Raw genomic sequence first — 17561 nt, forward strand, 5'->3', positions numbered from 1 at the left:
CATCCAGTAGAAGGCCCAGGACAGGCTCCCTGGGTCAAAGATCTGTTCTGCGCACTCCACTGTGAGGTCCAACCGGGACCCCAACCACTTCATTAGGCATCACAAACCACCCCTCTGTGAAGTTTTCATCCACATCCATCCAGTGGAAGTCCCAGAACAGGCTCCCCAGGTCAAAGTTCTGCACAGCGTACACCATTGGGAGGTCCGACCAGGAACCTAACCCCCCTAAAACCTGGCTAGGATCCAACTGGACCACCTCGCAAACAACAAACTGATCATTGAGTTGTATATATAAGATGCCACGCAGTAGTAGTGCTCCTTATACATTATGCCACACACAGTAATGCCCCTTACACAGTATATATGTGACGACATATGGATATATAATTACATCAGCCTATCATCTTAGTCAACAGGCAAGTGAACACTAGGTGTTCTACATATTTGCTATAATTATCTGCAGTACCATGTAGCATCTTATTTCTCCATGAGCCGGGTCAGCTCCAATCGCTCAGAGCCCTCCAGTGCCTTTGAGTCATCAGACACCAATTCGCTCTGCCACTGGTGGGGAGCCAGCAGAGAGCAGGTAGGAGGAGACGACTCATGAAGGGAAGGGCTGATCCACAAAGTACAGCCACAGGTGGCTCACGATTATTGTTAGATCACTTATTTAAAAAATATATAAATAAAACAAAAATCTTTCAGTGGCCCCAAAACAGTTTGTCCAACCAGGAACACACATGCTGTGGTCTAGGGCCAATCCACCCCTGAGTGTAAGTGTCCATTTTTCTCTCAATCACAACAGGACTGTAAGTTGCCTATAAAAAATAGATGGTCTAGTCTATCCATGACCCACCTTTTGCATCCTTTTTTTTTCCAATGAAGTCTAAAAAATATTCCACAAACTGTCCAGGTGTGTGCTAGAGCAACAGGTTCCTCCATGCACTTGTCTGATATGAACAGTGCCCTGGTATCGGTGACAAGTAATGACCTGTATAAAGTTTTCAAATGGACATATTAAATCAGCAGGTGCCAGACTTCAAGAACCCAGGTTCTCCACTTGAACAAGGTTTTTGTTTTTTTTAATATTGTAATTGCCACTCATGCTTACTTAGAATTGGGTTTCTGAGATTTGCATCCATTCAGACTTACAGTGCAATTCAGGATTCAAATAATTATAAAGGAACAGTTGCTGGCCTTTGCAAGCCTGAAAGCGTATTTTACTTGTTTGCGAATAGACTAATCTTTTGGTCAACTTACTCCTTTCCAGATTGCTAACTTTGTACCTGCATCACATACGTGCTATGACTTCTTATTGACATATAGTGCCCCCTAAGCCGAAGCTTGATTGACAAGGCATGGCTGTTTGGCGGCGCCACTAGCCAGCATTCCCGAAAACATGAACATGTGACCCGACATTCAGATGGAAAAAAGGTGGTGGCCAATCTGAGTAGCTTTAGGCTTACTGATACCCCTTTCACACTGCCGAAATAACCAGTTATTAACAGGTCGACCTGGGTAATGGCTGTGTGAAAGGGTCCCTGAAAAATAATCCGGGTCAAGTGACCTGGGAATCCAACTCTGGCAGCGACAAGGGTTGGACAGGTGAACTACCCGGGTCACGCTGCATTGTGAATGGTCTGACCCGGTTGATGCCTAAACTGAGCTGATTGGCGGCCGGGAAGCAGTCACCACCCACATTTTATGACCTCACAAGTTTGGCAGAGCAGAAATGGCTTCGGTGTAAATGGGTCCTACCTGTGAATAAGCTGGGTTGAAGTTGTGCAGTGTAAACAGGGTCTGATCTGGGACTCATACGGGACTGACCTGTGTTCAAAATCCTGGGTCAGGCCCAAGATTTTGTTGTGAAAGGGGTATCAGATGCCAATGCTGCAACTGTGACGTAGCACTCTGATCTGCGATGCTGGCAGGAGGTGTTTTTGGTCTTCAGACGACTCCTGCAGCTTTAGCGCATATTTGCATATAGCAGCTGCATCCAAAGACACTGCTGCTGTGTGCATAGTGTATAACTATGAATTAGGCCCATAGCGAAGTAAACATGGAATTTGAACCATCTCTCTCACTGTTGTTGTATCTCAGATTAGCCAAGACATTTAATTAAAGTAATTTTCTGCCAAGATCCTAGTTTTAGTGTTTAGGTGACGGCTCAGATTCAGAAATTTTAGGAGAATAGATGAACTGAAGAACAAAGAAGGAGAAAATCAAATGTATAAGACAAGCATTAAAGCTAGGTACACACTGTGATTTTTTTTTATGAAATCTGGAAGATTTTTCGGCAAAGTCACGGTTCTAATATCTGTGCTACACACTATACAATTTAAATGAAATACCTATTTAATATCACAGTGAATTTACATATGTACGCTCCACAAGGATGATGAGGTAATTAGGAAAAATCAAAGGACATTTGAGAATGCACTGCACTATATTGGGACCTTGTGGCCGATATCTTCTTCCAAGACTGACCGATGGGATAATCGAAAGAATGTTTTACTGGACTTCTTTTTTATTTTTTTTTATTTTTAACCATTTTATCGTTGGAACACATGCCTACATCGTACACACTATACAATAAATTTTCTTCAAACCCCTCTGCTTCCTCCTCCTAGAACCTCTGTACGCCTCTCCCGTAGCTAGCTGCTCCCGGTGGGATTAAGCCTGGGGCATTCTAACCACCCTCCCTAACGCTTTTACCTTCCTGCTTTCCTCCCAGAACCTCACTGGATTTTCCATATTCTTCACATACTTCTAATAATTGTTCTTCTGTTATTGAATACTCGCATATCTTTGTTTCTTGTGCTACTTCATTTCTATCTGACAACTGTATATTCTTCTATCACTGTAACATTAAAACCTCAATAACATTTTATTAATAAGAAAATAAATAATATAAGCTCTGAAAAAAAAAACTGAATTTTACTATCAAACTGAAGATGAAATCTTCCATATTTCAATTTGTGCGGCAAGGAACTTTTTGTATTATTGACATCCTGGTTGGGTTGCACAAACATGTTTGTCACCTTTTTGTTTTTTACAACTTTATATCAAAGTACTGTCTGAGCTGTATGAGTCTGTGTCAGGACATAGATATGAATTCAACAGCCATCGATTGGTTAATTACATTTGCATTAAAAGGAAGAGTCAAGCAATATTAATAGTAGACCAGTTAAGTAATAGTAAATGGTGGAAACAGTCTTTATTATTATTATCGTTTATTTATATGGCGACACAAGTGTTCCGCAGCGCCTTACAAAGTACATAAACAAATAGATTGATTTACAGTGACGTACAGTACAGTACAATACAATACAATACATTACAGGACATGGATAATATACATTGCTACATTCACGACCATAACACCCAGATAAGCAACAATGCAAAGCAATCAAGTGTTAGGTGCCCTGGTAGAGAGTAAGAAGCAGATGAAGGTATAGTAAGGAGATGGACAAGAGGGTAGAGGGCCCTGCTCATAGGAGCTTACATTCTATTATACTTACTGCTTTTGTTATGGTTTTTTGGCAACTCAAAAGCTTAATATTGAAGCATTCTATAACTATCTGCTCGAAGAGAAGTAACTGCTGAAAATTAAACTTTGATATCCCAGACTTGACTGTGTAAGCATGGTAACAACTATTCTAAAGTACTTACATGTTTGTGAATGCTTTCTGGATATTGATTTATTTTTGTGTTCTAGGAGTGGAACCGGATACTTTTGGTAACTTATGAAAAGTAATGTTCAATTGTCACTACTTCCTTCCTTGGTTAGGAACAGTATTACCACACTCAAAAAAAAAAACCAAAACCCAATGCAAATAAAGCCTCTGAAAACACTTAGTTTAGGGGTACATGTTTGGGTTATGTTTTTTAAACCATTAGATTAGGCCACCCAAGACTTTAAAGCAATTATGTTTTCAACATTATTTGAATTGGAATATATTCCCAAACCATATAGTAAACCCCTGAGAAATAAGGCCTTCACTTCACTAGATACCTCTATAATTTCCTTTATTCTGCCTGTACATTAAATATATTCTAGTTATTACAAGACCAATAAATCCAACATGTACACAGCATTAATTCAAAGACTTTTAGTAACGTTTACTAATATTTGTACAAAGACATTACAGACTTCATTAAAATCTATGGTGAGAGACTGCAGCCGGACTTACATAGCCAAAACATTACACATACCAGGACAATAGCTTGCCTATGGACAAGCGGACTTTAAAGTCTGTATAGAATTGTCTTGTGAAGATCGAGATGACTTTTGTTACTGGATCATCTTTTAGTCCCTAAAATTAATATTATGTTAAAGGATATATTCTATTTCATGCAGCAAGGCATGTGTTTCACACCTGTGCAGTACAGATCACGAAGGCCTCGCCCCCTTCTTCCCCTCACAGCTCTCACTGACTGCTTGTAAGATTCAGTTCAGTCTGACTTCTCCTGGAGTAGATGGTCCCCCCTACTCAGTCTGCCATGATCACCTCCCTACACGCACACAAAATCCACCTCCCCCAATGGAGATAGGGGACAGTCAGAGATGAAAGAGAGAGAGAGGTGGGTGTGTTTGACAGAGAAATAAAAGAGAAACAGACACTAGGATGAAGAAAAGGAGGTAAAAATGGGGGCAGATGGTGGAAAGGTTGGGGAGAAACATGTCAGTGTTTGGAGCCTACACCCCCCCCCCCCAAATGCAACACTCCTGTGTCTCTGCCCACAATCCCTTCCCCATTAAATTGGGCAAGGGGGGGTGACAGATCAGAGAGATGGAAAGGAGGGGGACAGTTGAGAGAGACAAGGGAAGCGGAGATGGAAGAAGGAAAGGAGGTACAGAGTTAAGAGATAGTCAGGTGCATAAATATTGGGACATTGACAGAATTTTTATATTTCGGCCTCTATTCACCACCACAGTGGCTTTGAAATGAAACAAACAAGATGTGCTTTAACAGCAGACTTTCAGATTTAATTTGAGGGTAATTATATCCAAATCAGGTGAACGCTGTAGGAATTACAACGGTTTCTATATGTGCCTCCCACTTTTTAAGGGGCCAAAAGTACTGGGACTATCAACTCAAAAGCTATTTCATGGACAGGTGTGGGCTATTCCCTCATTTCATTATCAATTAAGCAGGTAAAAGGTCTGGAGTTGATTCTAGGTGTGACATTTGCATTTGGAATCAGTTGCTGTCAACTCTCAATATGAGATCCAAAGAGCTGTCACTATCAGTGAAGCAAGCCATCATTAGGCTGAAAAATCAAAACAAACCCATTAGAGAGATAGCAAAAACATTAGGTGTGGCCAAATGAACTGTTTGGAACATTCTTAAAAAGAAAGAATGCACCGGAGAGCTCAGCAACACCAAAAGACCACGGAAAACAACTGTGGTGGATGACAAAAGAATTATTTCCCTGGTGAAGAAAAACCCCTTCACAACAGTTTGCCAACTCAAGAACACTCTCCAGGAGGTAGGTGTGTCAAGTCAGCAATCAAGAGAAGACTTAACAAGAGTGAATACAGAGGGTTCACCACAAGATGTAAACCATTGGTGAGCCACAAAAACAGGAAGACCAGATTAGAGTTTGCCAAACAACATCTAAAAAAGCCATTACAGTTCTGGAACAACATCCTATGGACACATGAGATAAAGATCAACTTGTACCAGAGTGATGGGAAGAGAAGAGTATGGAGAAGGAAAGGAACTGCTCATGATCCAAAACATACCACCTCATCAGTGAAGCATGGTGGTGGTAGTGTCATGGCGTGGGCGTGTATGGCTGCCAATGGAACTGGTTCCCTTGTATTTATTGATGATGTGACTGATGACAAAAGCAGTAGAATTAATTCTGAAGTGTTTCGGGCAATATTATATGCTCATATTCAGTCAAATGCTTCAAATCTCATTGGACGACGCTTCACGGTGCAGATGGACAATGACCCGAAGCATACTGCAAAAGCAACCAAATAGTTTTTTAAGGCTAAAAAGTGGAATGTTATGCAATGGCCAAGTCAATCCCCTGACCTGAATCCAATTGAGCATGCATTTCACTCGATGAAGACAAAACTGAAGGGAAAATGCCCCAAGAACAAGCAGGAACTGAAGACATTTGCAGGAGAGGCCTGGCAGAGCATCACCTCACCAGGGATGAATCCCAGCGTCTGGTGACGTCTATGCGTTCCAGACTTCAGGCTGTAATTGCCTGCAAAGGATTTGCAACAAAGTATTAAAAACTGAAAGTTAGATTTAGGATTGTTTAGTTTGTCCTATTACTTTTGGCCCCTTAAAAAGTGGGAGGCACATATAGAAACCATTGTAATTCCTACACCATTCACCTGATTTGGATGTAATTACCTTCAAATTAAATCTGAAAGTCTGCAGTTAAAGCACATCTTGTTTGTTTCATGTCAAAGCCATTGTGGTGGTGAATAGAGGCCAAAATATGAAAATTCTGTCAATGTCCCAATATTTATGCACCTGACTGTAGATATGGGAAGGTCTGGAAAGACACCAGTCAGTGCGTAGAACTCATGTCCCCACCCCCCCCCCCCATATGTTTTTCAATAGCAAAGTGAGCATACTCCTGCCAGTACATAGGCTGGTCATACTTCTTAATACATAACTGCCCAAAACATGGCTGACTTCATGATAGCATGATTAACATTGCATGTAAAAGTTATACAGCTTCAGAAATATAACATATGTCTCATTATATGCTGTCTAGTTAATTGCAGTTCTGTGCAGGTAACAGGTACTATATAAAATTCAGACCAATTTCTGAAACTTAAAATATTGGGCTATATACTCCAGACCCCAAATATTTGGAAAAAAAAAGACATTTTCTCACACCTGCATCTGGCATTGAGACTAATCATGTTTTAATGAAACATTGCTTCCTAGCTTCTTCAATTGTCTGTATAAATGATCTGAGATAAATCTACTTGATCCAGAAGTGTTACTTCCCTAGCGATGACTGTCTTTCCTACAGAACATGATTTGAACTCTGACCATCTATGCGCCAGAATTTATTGTGCAGACAAGTACACTCCCTGGGGCTGGATGATGCCAAGACAATATCCTATATCTTAATCAGAAGTCTGAGTTATTGTGAATGATTCCATTCCTTAATGCTATAAGAAATTAATGTTAACTTAGAAATCATTGGACAGTTACAGCTAGGGAAATTCTATAGCACACAAAAGCAAACTTGTATGTATTGTTCTATATTTAGACAAAAGCCTTGGGGAAATTACAGTTTATAACTTGAAATTCTAAGATGCAGATTTTCAAGCATTGAGATTGTTTATTGCAGTGGTCCCCCATTCACCTTCATTTGTCAAAAAAACAAAGGCCTACAAAATGTCGACATTTTGCAAGTTTAGATTATGAATGTTGACATTTTGTATGTGTCGACATTAAGGTGTAGATTCGTACACCTACTTCTTGAGAAAGCCGTGCGTTACGGAGAAATGCCTTGAACTAACAGGTGCTCCGGACTGCAGGACACCTATCTCCTAAGAGCCGCTCTGCTTAGAGCAATCGGCAACTAAATTCTGTTGGAATGCTTACTAACACAGCTGAATGGACATCCTTTCTGTGGAGGTCCAGCGTGGCCTAGACGCATGTGGGAAACTAGTGGTCACACTTTGAGTGACCATCCAGAATAGACTCCCCTTGTCCGCCACTCACGGCCCGGCATTGTGCATTGTCACCAGCAGTCTAATGGAACTGCAGCTAATTATACAAGACCGGAGCTAAGAAAGGAGGACATGATTTTAGTGAGTATTAAAGGATTTTCTCCAGTAAATCTATCCAGCTGTATACATCCAATCAACATATGGATAAATACTGCAGCTGAACTGTGACACTTTCTACCTCACAAATGTCGTTTACTAATTATTTTTCTCTGCTACTGTACATAAGGAGGACTGAGCATTACTTTACCATTTGAGATTGTAATTTTATACTGTTAATTATGAGTTTTATATTTAAGCAACATTGTGTCAAGCACCTAGAGTGTATTTCAAACTCTGTAAGAATATATTTTATATGCTCTGAAAAATGTACAGTTAGGTGCATAAATATTGGGACATTGACAGAATTTTCATATTTTGGTCTCTATTCACCGCCACAATGGCTTTGAAATGAAACAAACAAGATGTGCTTTAACTGCAGACTTTCAGATTTAATTTGAGGGTAATTACATCCAAATCAGGTGAACGGTGTAGGAATTGCAACGGTTTCTATATGTGCCTCACACTTTTTAAGGGGCCAAAAGTAATGGGACAAACTAAACAATCCTAAATCTAACTTTCACTTTTTAATACTTTGTTGCAAATCCTTTGCAGGCAATTACAGCCTGAAGTCTGGAACGCATAGACATCACCAGATGCTGGGTTTCATCCTGGTGATGCTCTGCCAGGCCTCTACTGCAAATGTCTTCAGTTCCTGCTTGTTCTTGGGGCATTTTCCCTTCAGTTTTGTCTTCATCAAGTGAAAAGCATGCTCAATCTGATTCAGGTCAGGGGATTGATTTGGCCATTGCATAACATTGCACTTTTTAGCCTTAAAAAACTCTTTGGTTGCTTTTTGCAGTATGCTTCGGGTCATTGTCCATCTGCACTGTGAAGCGCTGTCCAATGAGTTCTGAAGCATTTGACTGAATATGAGAATATAATATTGCCCGAAACACTTCAGAATTCATTCTACTGCTTTTGTCATCAGTCACATCATCAATAAATACAAGGGAACCAGTTCCATTGGCAGCCATACATGCCCACGCCATGACACTACCACCACCATGCTTCACTGATGAGGTGGTATGTTTTGGATCATGAGCAGTTCCTTTCCTTCTCCATACTCTTCTCTTGCCATCACTCTGGTACAAGTTGATCTTTGTCTCATCTTTCCATAGGATGTTGTTCCAGAACTGTAATGGCTCTTCCGGGTCTTTTGGTGTTGCTGAGCTCTCCGGTGCATTCTTTCTTTTTAAGAATGTTCCAAACGGTTGATTTGGCCACACCTAATGTTTTTGCTATCTCTCTGATGGGTTTGTTTTGATTTTTCTGCCTAATGATGGCTTGCTTCACTGATAGTGACAGCTCTTTGGATCTGTTTGGCTGGTATAGCCTTGGCTGGGTGCAGCTTTTTTTCTAAGTGCATAACTAGCGTTAGACCTGCGCTATTTTTATTAGTTAATTCTTCTGCTGATCTTGAATGAATTGACACCGCCTCTCTCCCTATCTACAGGTAACTGAAGTTGACTGTGACTGCAAAGTATTTCACCTCCTGTGCCTCCTTTATTAATTATAATCATAGGTAACTGAAGTTGACTGTGACTGCAAAGTATTTCACCTCCTGTGCCTCCTTTATTAATTATAATCATAGGTAACTGAAGTTGACTGTGACTGCAAAGTATTTCACCTCCTGTGCCTCCTTTATTAATTATAATCATAGCTAACTGAAGTTGACTGTGACTGCAAAGTATTTCACCTCATGTGCCTCCTTTATTAATTATAATCATAGCTAACTGAAGTTGACTGTGACTGCAAAGTATTTCACCTCATGTGCCTCCTTTATTAATTATAATCATAGCTAACTGAAGTTGACTGTGACTGCAAAGTATTTCACCTCCTGTGCCTCCTTTATTAATTATAATCATAGGTAACTGAAGTTGACTGTGACTGCAAAGTATTTCACCTCCTGTGCCTCCTTTATTAATTATTATCATAGGTAACTGAAGTTGACTGTGACTGCAAAGTATTTCACCTCCTGTGCCTCCTTTATTAATTATAATCATAGGTAACTAGCTTATTCTTTACTGAATCCTTATGCTATAGTTTCTAATGCCTTATGATTTGAAATAGTTAAATTGTATTAAGGATTCTTTCGGTCTATTGACTAAATTGAATGCTTGATGTATTTGTAGCCTTAGATGTATGGTATGTGGTCATTGTTGACTTAAGCCATTTTTATTGCTAGCTTTCTCTGGCTGGCCATTTGGGGGTTTTCATTAGTGTCCACACTTGCTTGCATCCCTGTTTAAGTGTCAGTAGTTTGGCTGGTATAGCCTTGGCTGGGTGCAGCTTTTTTCTAAGTGCAGTGTTTTTAAGTGCATAACTAGCGTTAGACCTGCGTTAAACCGAGGAAAAACAGAAGGAGAAAAGATCCATCAAGCAACAAACTTCAACAATCTAAAGACTAAGACTATAACTGTACTCCCTGTACATTCAAGGCAAGAACACTTCTATTGCTATTAATAATGCTGGCCTTCTGATTCTCGCTTACAATTCAATGCTTATCGTACTTTTTCCCATGTCAGTTTACATCTATCTACTTTGAAACACTGTCCTTTATCCCAGCTCTCTTGCCTAGCCTCACATCCTCTATCTGCTTACAATCTACATTATTTTTCAAATTCTGCACACATTAGAAACCCACTTTTAATACTCCCTATAACAGTCTTGTTAATCTGCATTCTGCACACATATTGATACTGTTTTTTTTCACTTGCATTCATACAAATCTCTTGCACTCATAGCTCATTTACAATTCCAAATTTCATTCCTCTTGTTTACTTATAAACACCATGACAAGGTTTTCGTCAACTCCCTCCTTCACTCAGTCTTTACCTAATCCTCTATTCTGCCCCCTGCTTCCACCTTTATCCTTTCCCCCTTATCTCTTCCACCTCCTCCTCCCCTTCTCCCCTCTCCTCTGTCTGCCTACTCTTCCCTCCTCTCCCATTACTCCACTTTCTTCCTGTTCTACCCCCCTCTGTCCTACTACCCCACCACCAAACCCTCCTCCTACACTCCTCTCCCTGCCACTTCACCCCACTGCCATCCACATCTCCCTCCCTGCCCACCTCCTATAGGTTTCCTTGCTAGCTCAGGTGCCTGCACCATCACTAAACTCGCTTCATATCGGTCCCCCAAATTAAGCTTACCTCCACGTTACAGCAACCCGGATAATCTTATTCACATCTCCCCCACAAATGCTATCTCTCTATCCTGTGCCCTCTGGAATGCCAGGTCAGTCTGTAATAAACTGGTCCCCACCCATGACCTTTTTATCTCAAACTCTCTGAATCTTCTAGCCATCACTGAAACTTGGATCTCACCCTCTGACACCACTTCTCCTGCTGCTCTATCCTCTGGGGGCCTCACCTTCTCCCACACCCCCGGCCTGGGGGTCGCCATGGTGGTGGTGTTGGGGTCCTTCTATCCACCAGTTACTCCTACCAGCTAATACCCTCTGAACCATCCCTTACATTCCCCACATTTGAGGTTCATGCTATACGCCTCTTCCAACCAGTAAACCTCAGAGTAGCTGTCATTTACCGTCCCCCTGGCTCTCCCTCCAAATTCCTTGACAACTTCGCTTCCTGGCTCCCTCACTTTCTCTCCTCAGATCTTCCCTCCATTATCCTAGGTGATTTTAACATTCCTATTGACATTCCCACAGAATCCTCTGCAGGTAAACTCCTTACCCTCACCTCTTCATTTGGTCTCGCCCAATGGACCTCCTCACCCTCCCATTTGAGTGGGCACTCACTTGACCTGGTCTTTACGCACCGTTGTGATATTTCTGATTACTCCAATTGCCCATTCCCCCTCTCTGACCATCACCTTCTCTCTTTTAACCTATCCCTCTCTCCTTCCCCTCCTCTAACTCCTAAGGCTACCATTACTAAGCGTAATATTGAGGCTATTGACACTGTTGCTTTTTCCTCCCTGCTGGACTCTCTTCTCTCCCCTATCATTTCTCTCTCCTGTCCTGAACAAGCTACTTCCCTGTACAATTCCTCCCCTGCTTCTGCTCTTGATTCTGTTGCTCCAGCAATAACCACTCACCCTCGCAGATCCACACCACAACCCTGGCATTCCAAATGCACCAGATACCTACAAAAGTGTTCAAGAATTGCAGAGCGTTAGTGGAGAAAGTCACGCTCTAAGGCTGACTTCCTCCATTTCAAATTTATTCTCTCTTCCTACAGTGCTGCCCTGTCTCTCTCCAAACAAACATATTTCAAGAACCTCATCTCCTCCCAGTCCTCAAACCCCCGGTGTCTCTTTGCCACTTTCAACTCCCTACTCTGCCCTTCCCCTCCTTGCCTTCCCTCCTCGCTCTCTGCCCTTGACTTTGCCACCTACTTTACATCTAAAATTGACTCCATATGTGAGGACATCATATCCCATCAGACCCTCAGCACTCCTCCCCCTCCTCGCCCTTACCACCCCTCCCCTTCTGTCTCACCAACTCTGACATCCTTCTCACCTGCTTCTGGAGAGGAAGTCATGGCCCTCATCTGGTCCTCCCCTCCTTCCACCTCCCCTTTTGACCCTATCCCTTCCCGTCTCCTCTCCCACCTGTCTCCTTCTGCCTGTTCCCATCTGGCTCACCTCCTTAATCTCTCCCTATCATCTGGCACTGTCCCTTCTGCATTCAAACATGCTCTTGTCTCCCCCATTCTTAAAAAACCTACTCTTGATCCTAACATACTTTCCAACTATCGACCCATCTCTCTTCTCCCTTTTGCTTCCAAACTCCTTGAGCGTATTGTCTACAACCGCCTTACCACCTTTCTTTCCTCCCACTCCCTCCTTGACTCATTTCAATCTGGCTTCCGATCTCTCCACTCTACTGAAACTGCCCTCACGAAAGTCAGCAACGACCTCCTTGCTGCCAAATCCAAGGGCCACTACTCTCTGCTCATTCTCCTTGACCTCTCTGCTGCATTTGACACTGTAGACCACCCTCTCCTCCTGCAAACCCTTTACTCTCTCGGTCTACGTGACACTGCCCTCTCCTGGCTTTCCTCCTACCTCTTTGATCGTTCCTTCGCTGTGTCCTCTCATGACTCCTCTTCCCCTCCACTTCCACTAAAGGTAGGAGTTCCCCAAGGTTCTGTTCTTGGACCTCTCCTTTTCTCCCTATATATATCCTCTTTAGGTGAACTCATTAACTCCTTTGACCTCCAATATCATCTCTATGCAGATGATACTCAAATTTACCTTTCCACCCCTGAGCTCACCCCTGAGCTCCTTACCCGTATCTCCAACTGTCTCTCGGCTGTCTCTTCGTGGATGTCCCAGCGCTTTCTTAAACTTAACATGTCTAAGACTGAGCTGATCATCTTCCCACCCTCTTCCACTACATCACTTTCCACAATTTCATTATCTATTGATGGCACAACTATCTCCTCTAGCCCCAAAGTGCGCTGTCTTGGAGTTATCCTAGACTCCTCCCTCTCCTTTAAACCACACATTCAGCACCTCTCGCAGTCCTGCCATTTTCACCTAAAAAATATCTCCAGGATTAGACCCTTCCTCACCCAGGATGCCACTAAAACCCTCATCCACTCACTGGTCATATCCAGATTGGACTACTGTAACCTTCTCCTAGCTAGTCTCTCACCTCTCTCCACTACAATCTGTTCTTAATGCTGCTGCTCGGCTCATCTTCCTCTCCAGACGTTCTACATCTCCTTCCCCTCTCCTTCAAGCCTTACACTGGCTCCCCTTCCCCTTCAGATGCCAATTCAAGGTTCTTACATTCGCCTACAAAGCCCTCACCAAATCCTCTCCATCATACATTTCTGACCTTCTCTCCCTTCACGCTCCCGCCCGCCCACTTCGCTCAACTAATGCATGCCGCCTCTCTTGCCAACTGATTACTTCCTCCCACTCCCACATCCGAGATTTTGCCCATGCTGCTCCCTACCTTTGGAATGCTCTCCCTCTCCCCATCAGACTCTCCACCTCTCTACAAATCCTCAAACGGGCTCTCAAGACCCACTACTTCATCAAGGCCTTCCAGCACTCGTCCTAACCCACCTCATGCTCTTTCCTTCCTATCTTCCCCTTCTGTGTCACGCCTGTCTGTCTGCCCCTCCCCTTAGAATGTAAGATCTCACGAGCAGGGACCTCTTCCCTCATGTGCTTCTCTTTACATTTTCTTCTACTCTCTACTCCCCATAGGGCACCTAACACGTGACTGCCAACTCCCGGCAGCTTATTGTGAGTGCTTTAATCACTCTTTCAGCAATGTATATAAGTTGTGTCCTTGTCCTGCACTGTAATGTACTGTAAATTACTTGTTTCTTGTTCACCTATTAGTTCTATGTACTATGTAAGGCGCTGCGGAACACTTGTGGCGCCATATAAATAAAGGATAATAATAATAATAATAAATCTCATAATGAGAGTTGACAGCAACTGATTCCAAATGCAAATGTCACACCATCTGGTGATGTCTATGCGTTCCAGACTTCAGGCTGTAATTGCCTGCAAAGGATTTGCAACAAAGTATTAAAAAGTGAAAGTTAGATTTAGGATTGTTTAGTTTGTCCCATTACTTTTGGCCCCTTAAAAAGTGTGAGGCACATATAGAAACCGTTGTAATTCCTACACCATTCACCTGATTTGGATGTAATTACCCTCAAATTAAGTCTGAAAGTCTGCAGTTAAAGCACATCTAGTTTGTTTCATTTCAAAGCCATTGTGGTGGTGAATAGAGGCCAAAATATGAAAATTCTGTCAATGTCCCAATATTTATGCACCTGACTGTAGATTATGTGAATTATATTTGACCTATGCTCGTGGGAGTTTCTAGTCTATTTGTCTAGTATATTACTAAATTTATTTATAACTTATATGTTGTTTATGTGTAAGTTATGATCCTCTAAGCGCCACTGCAAATACTTTTTTGGTTTAGTTGTTTCTTGTGTGGAGACTGGCAATCTACACTTTTTGCTAGGTGGCAGCTGGAGCATCGAAGTGTATATGTAACACAGGTTCTCACTAGGCGACAGGGTAATTTTGTGATTAAGGTGTAAATAGCCTGGTAGCCTTATGGGTAATCCAGCTGTGGACAGGACAGACTATGTATCCTTAATTTAAATAGTTTTTCTTTCCAAGAGACTGAAAAAAGTTAGACAAACTTGACTACACTGTACATCAATCAGGAGTTTGTGTTTTTATGAAATATCATAAGTTACTATTGCTCAAAAGTATTAAAAATTATTGGGCTTACTCTGCAACTCTCTTTTCTCTCATCAGTTTATCTGTTGTTGCTTTGTGTGGGATTCTTACCATTGTGCTAAGGTGCAGATTTGGTATCTGTTATCACTTTTGTTGGAGCAAGAGGTTTAGAAGATCGCCTATCCCCTGGTTACTCCTACCAAATCATACTCTCGGAACCAACCCTTACATTCTCTACATTTTGAGGTTCATGCTATAATACCTCTTCCAACCTGTCCAGCCATGGCCAAAAGTTTTGAGAATGACACAAGTATTGGTTTTCACAAAGTCTCATGCTTCAATTTTTATGATGGCAATTTACATATACTCCTGAATGTCATGAAGACTGATCAGATGAATTGCAATTAAATGCAAAGTCCCTCTTTGCCATGACAATTAACAATTCAAAAACCAACATGTCCACTGCATTTCAGCCCTGCCACAAAAGGACCAGCTGACATCATGTCAGTGATTCTCTCATTAACACAGGTGAGAGTGTTGATGGGGACATGGCTGGTAATCACACTGTCATGCTGATTGAGTTAGAATAACAGACTGGAAGCTTTAAAAGGAGGGTGGTGTTTGAAATCATTGTTCTTCCTCTGTTAACCATGGTTTCCTGCAAGGAAACACATGCAGTCATCATTGCTTTGCACAAAAAGGGCTTCACAGGCAAGGATATTGCTGCTAGTAAGATTGCACCTAAATCAACCATTTATCGGATTATCAAGAACTTCAAGAACAGCGGTTGAAGATTGCTTCAGGGCACCCAAGAACATCCAGCAAGTGCCAGGACTGTCTCTTAAAATTGATTCAGCTGCGGGATTGGGGCACCACCAGTGCAGAGCTTGCTCAGGAATGGCAGCAGGCAGGTGTGAGTGCATCTTCACGCACAGTGAGGTGAAGACTTTTGGAGGATGGCCTGGTGTCAAGAAGGGCAACAAAGAAGCCACTTCTCTCCAGGAAAAACATCAGGGACAGACTGATATTCTGCAAAATGTACAGGGATTGGACTGCTGAGGACTGGACTGGGGTAAAGGTATTTTCTCAGATTGTTTGGGCCATCTGGAAAAACGCTTGTCTGGAGAAGGAAAGGTGAGCGCTACCATCACTCATGTGTCATGCCAACAGTAAAGCATGCTGAGACCATTCATGTGTGGGGTTGCTTCTCAGGCAAAATTGTGAGTGAGCCCACTCCCTTGGCTAAGAACACAGCCATGAATAAAGAATGGTACCAAAACATCCTCCAAGAGCAACTTCTCCCAACCATCCAAGAACAGTTTCGTGATGAACAATGCCTTTTCCAACATGATGGAGCACCTTGCCATAAGGCAAACATGATAACTGTGACTCGGGGAACAAACCATCTAAATTTTGGGTCCATGGCCAGGAAACTCCCCAGACCTTAATCCCATTGAGAACTTGTGGTCAATCCTGAAGACCCGGGTGGACAAACAAAAACCCACAAATTCTGACAAACTCAAAGCATTGATTAGGCAAGAATGAGTGGCCATCAGTCACTATGTGGGCCAGAAGTTGATTGATAGCATGCCAGGGCGAATTGCAGAGGCCTTGAAAAAGAAGGGTCAAAAAGGGTCAACTCTTTACATAAACAATGTAATTGTCAATAAAAGCCTTTGACACTTATGAAATGCTTGTCATTTTATTTCAGTATACCGTAGTAACATCTGACAAAAAGGTCTAAAAACACTGAAGCAGCAAACTTTGTGTAAACCAATACTTGTGTCATTCTCAAAACTTTTGGCCATGGCTGCACACCTTCGAGTAACTGTCATTTACAATCCCCCTGGCCCTCCCTCCAAATTTCTTGACAACTTTGCTTCCTGGCTCCATCACTTTCACTCCTCAGACCTTTCCTCTATTATCCTAGGTGACTTCAATATTCCATTTGATATTCCCACAGAATCCTCTGCCTCTAAACTCCTTACCCTCACAACTTCTTTTGGTCGCTCCCAATGGACCTACTCACCCTCCCATATGAGTGGGCACTCACTTGATCTAGTCTTCACTCACCGTTGTGATATTTCTGATTACTCCAATTCCCCGTTCCCCTCTCTGACCGTCACCTTCTCTCAATTATTATTTATTGATTTTCATAAAACAATATCAAACACAGAGAAAATAAACCAAGAATAAAGTGAAAATAAAAGGATTTACAGTTGATGTCATATTACAATGGACAAACAGGCTAGCATATAGCCACTTTCTCTCAACTTATACCTCTACTTCCCCTCCTCTACCTCTTAAGGCCACCATCACTAAGAATAACATTGAGGCTATCAACACCATTTTTTTTCCTCCCTGCTTAACTCACTTCCTCTCTCTCTCCTGCCCTGAACAAGCCATCTCCCTATACAATGCCTCCCTTACTTCTGCTCTTGACTCTGTTACTCCAGTGATCACTACTCACATAGGCAAAACTAGGGGGTGGTCCGGGGGTGCACAGGACCACCCACCGTCATCCAGGGCAGTGGCCGGCAGCCGCCCTGCACCC

The sequence above is a fragment of the Taudactylus pleione genome, unplaced genomic scaffold, assembly GCF_031769625.1.
Source record: "Taudactylus pleione unplaced genomic scaffold, aTauple2 ptg000518l, whole genome shotgun sequence".
NCBI classification, from domain to species: Eukaryota; Metazoa; Chordata; class Amphibia; order Anura; family Myobatrachidae; genus Taudactylus; species Taudactylus pleione.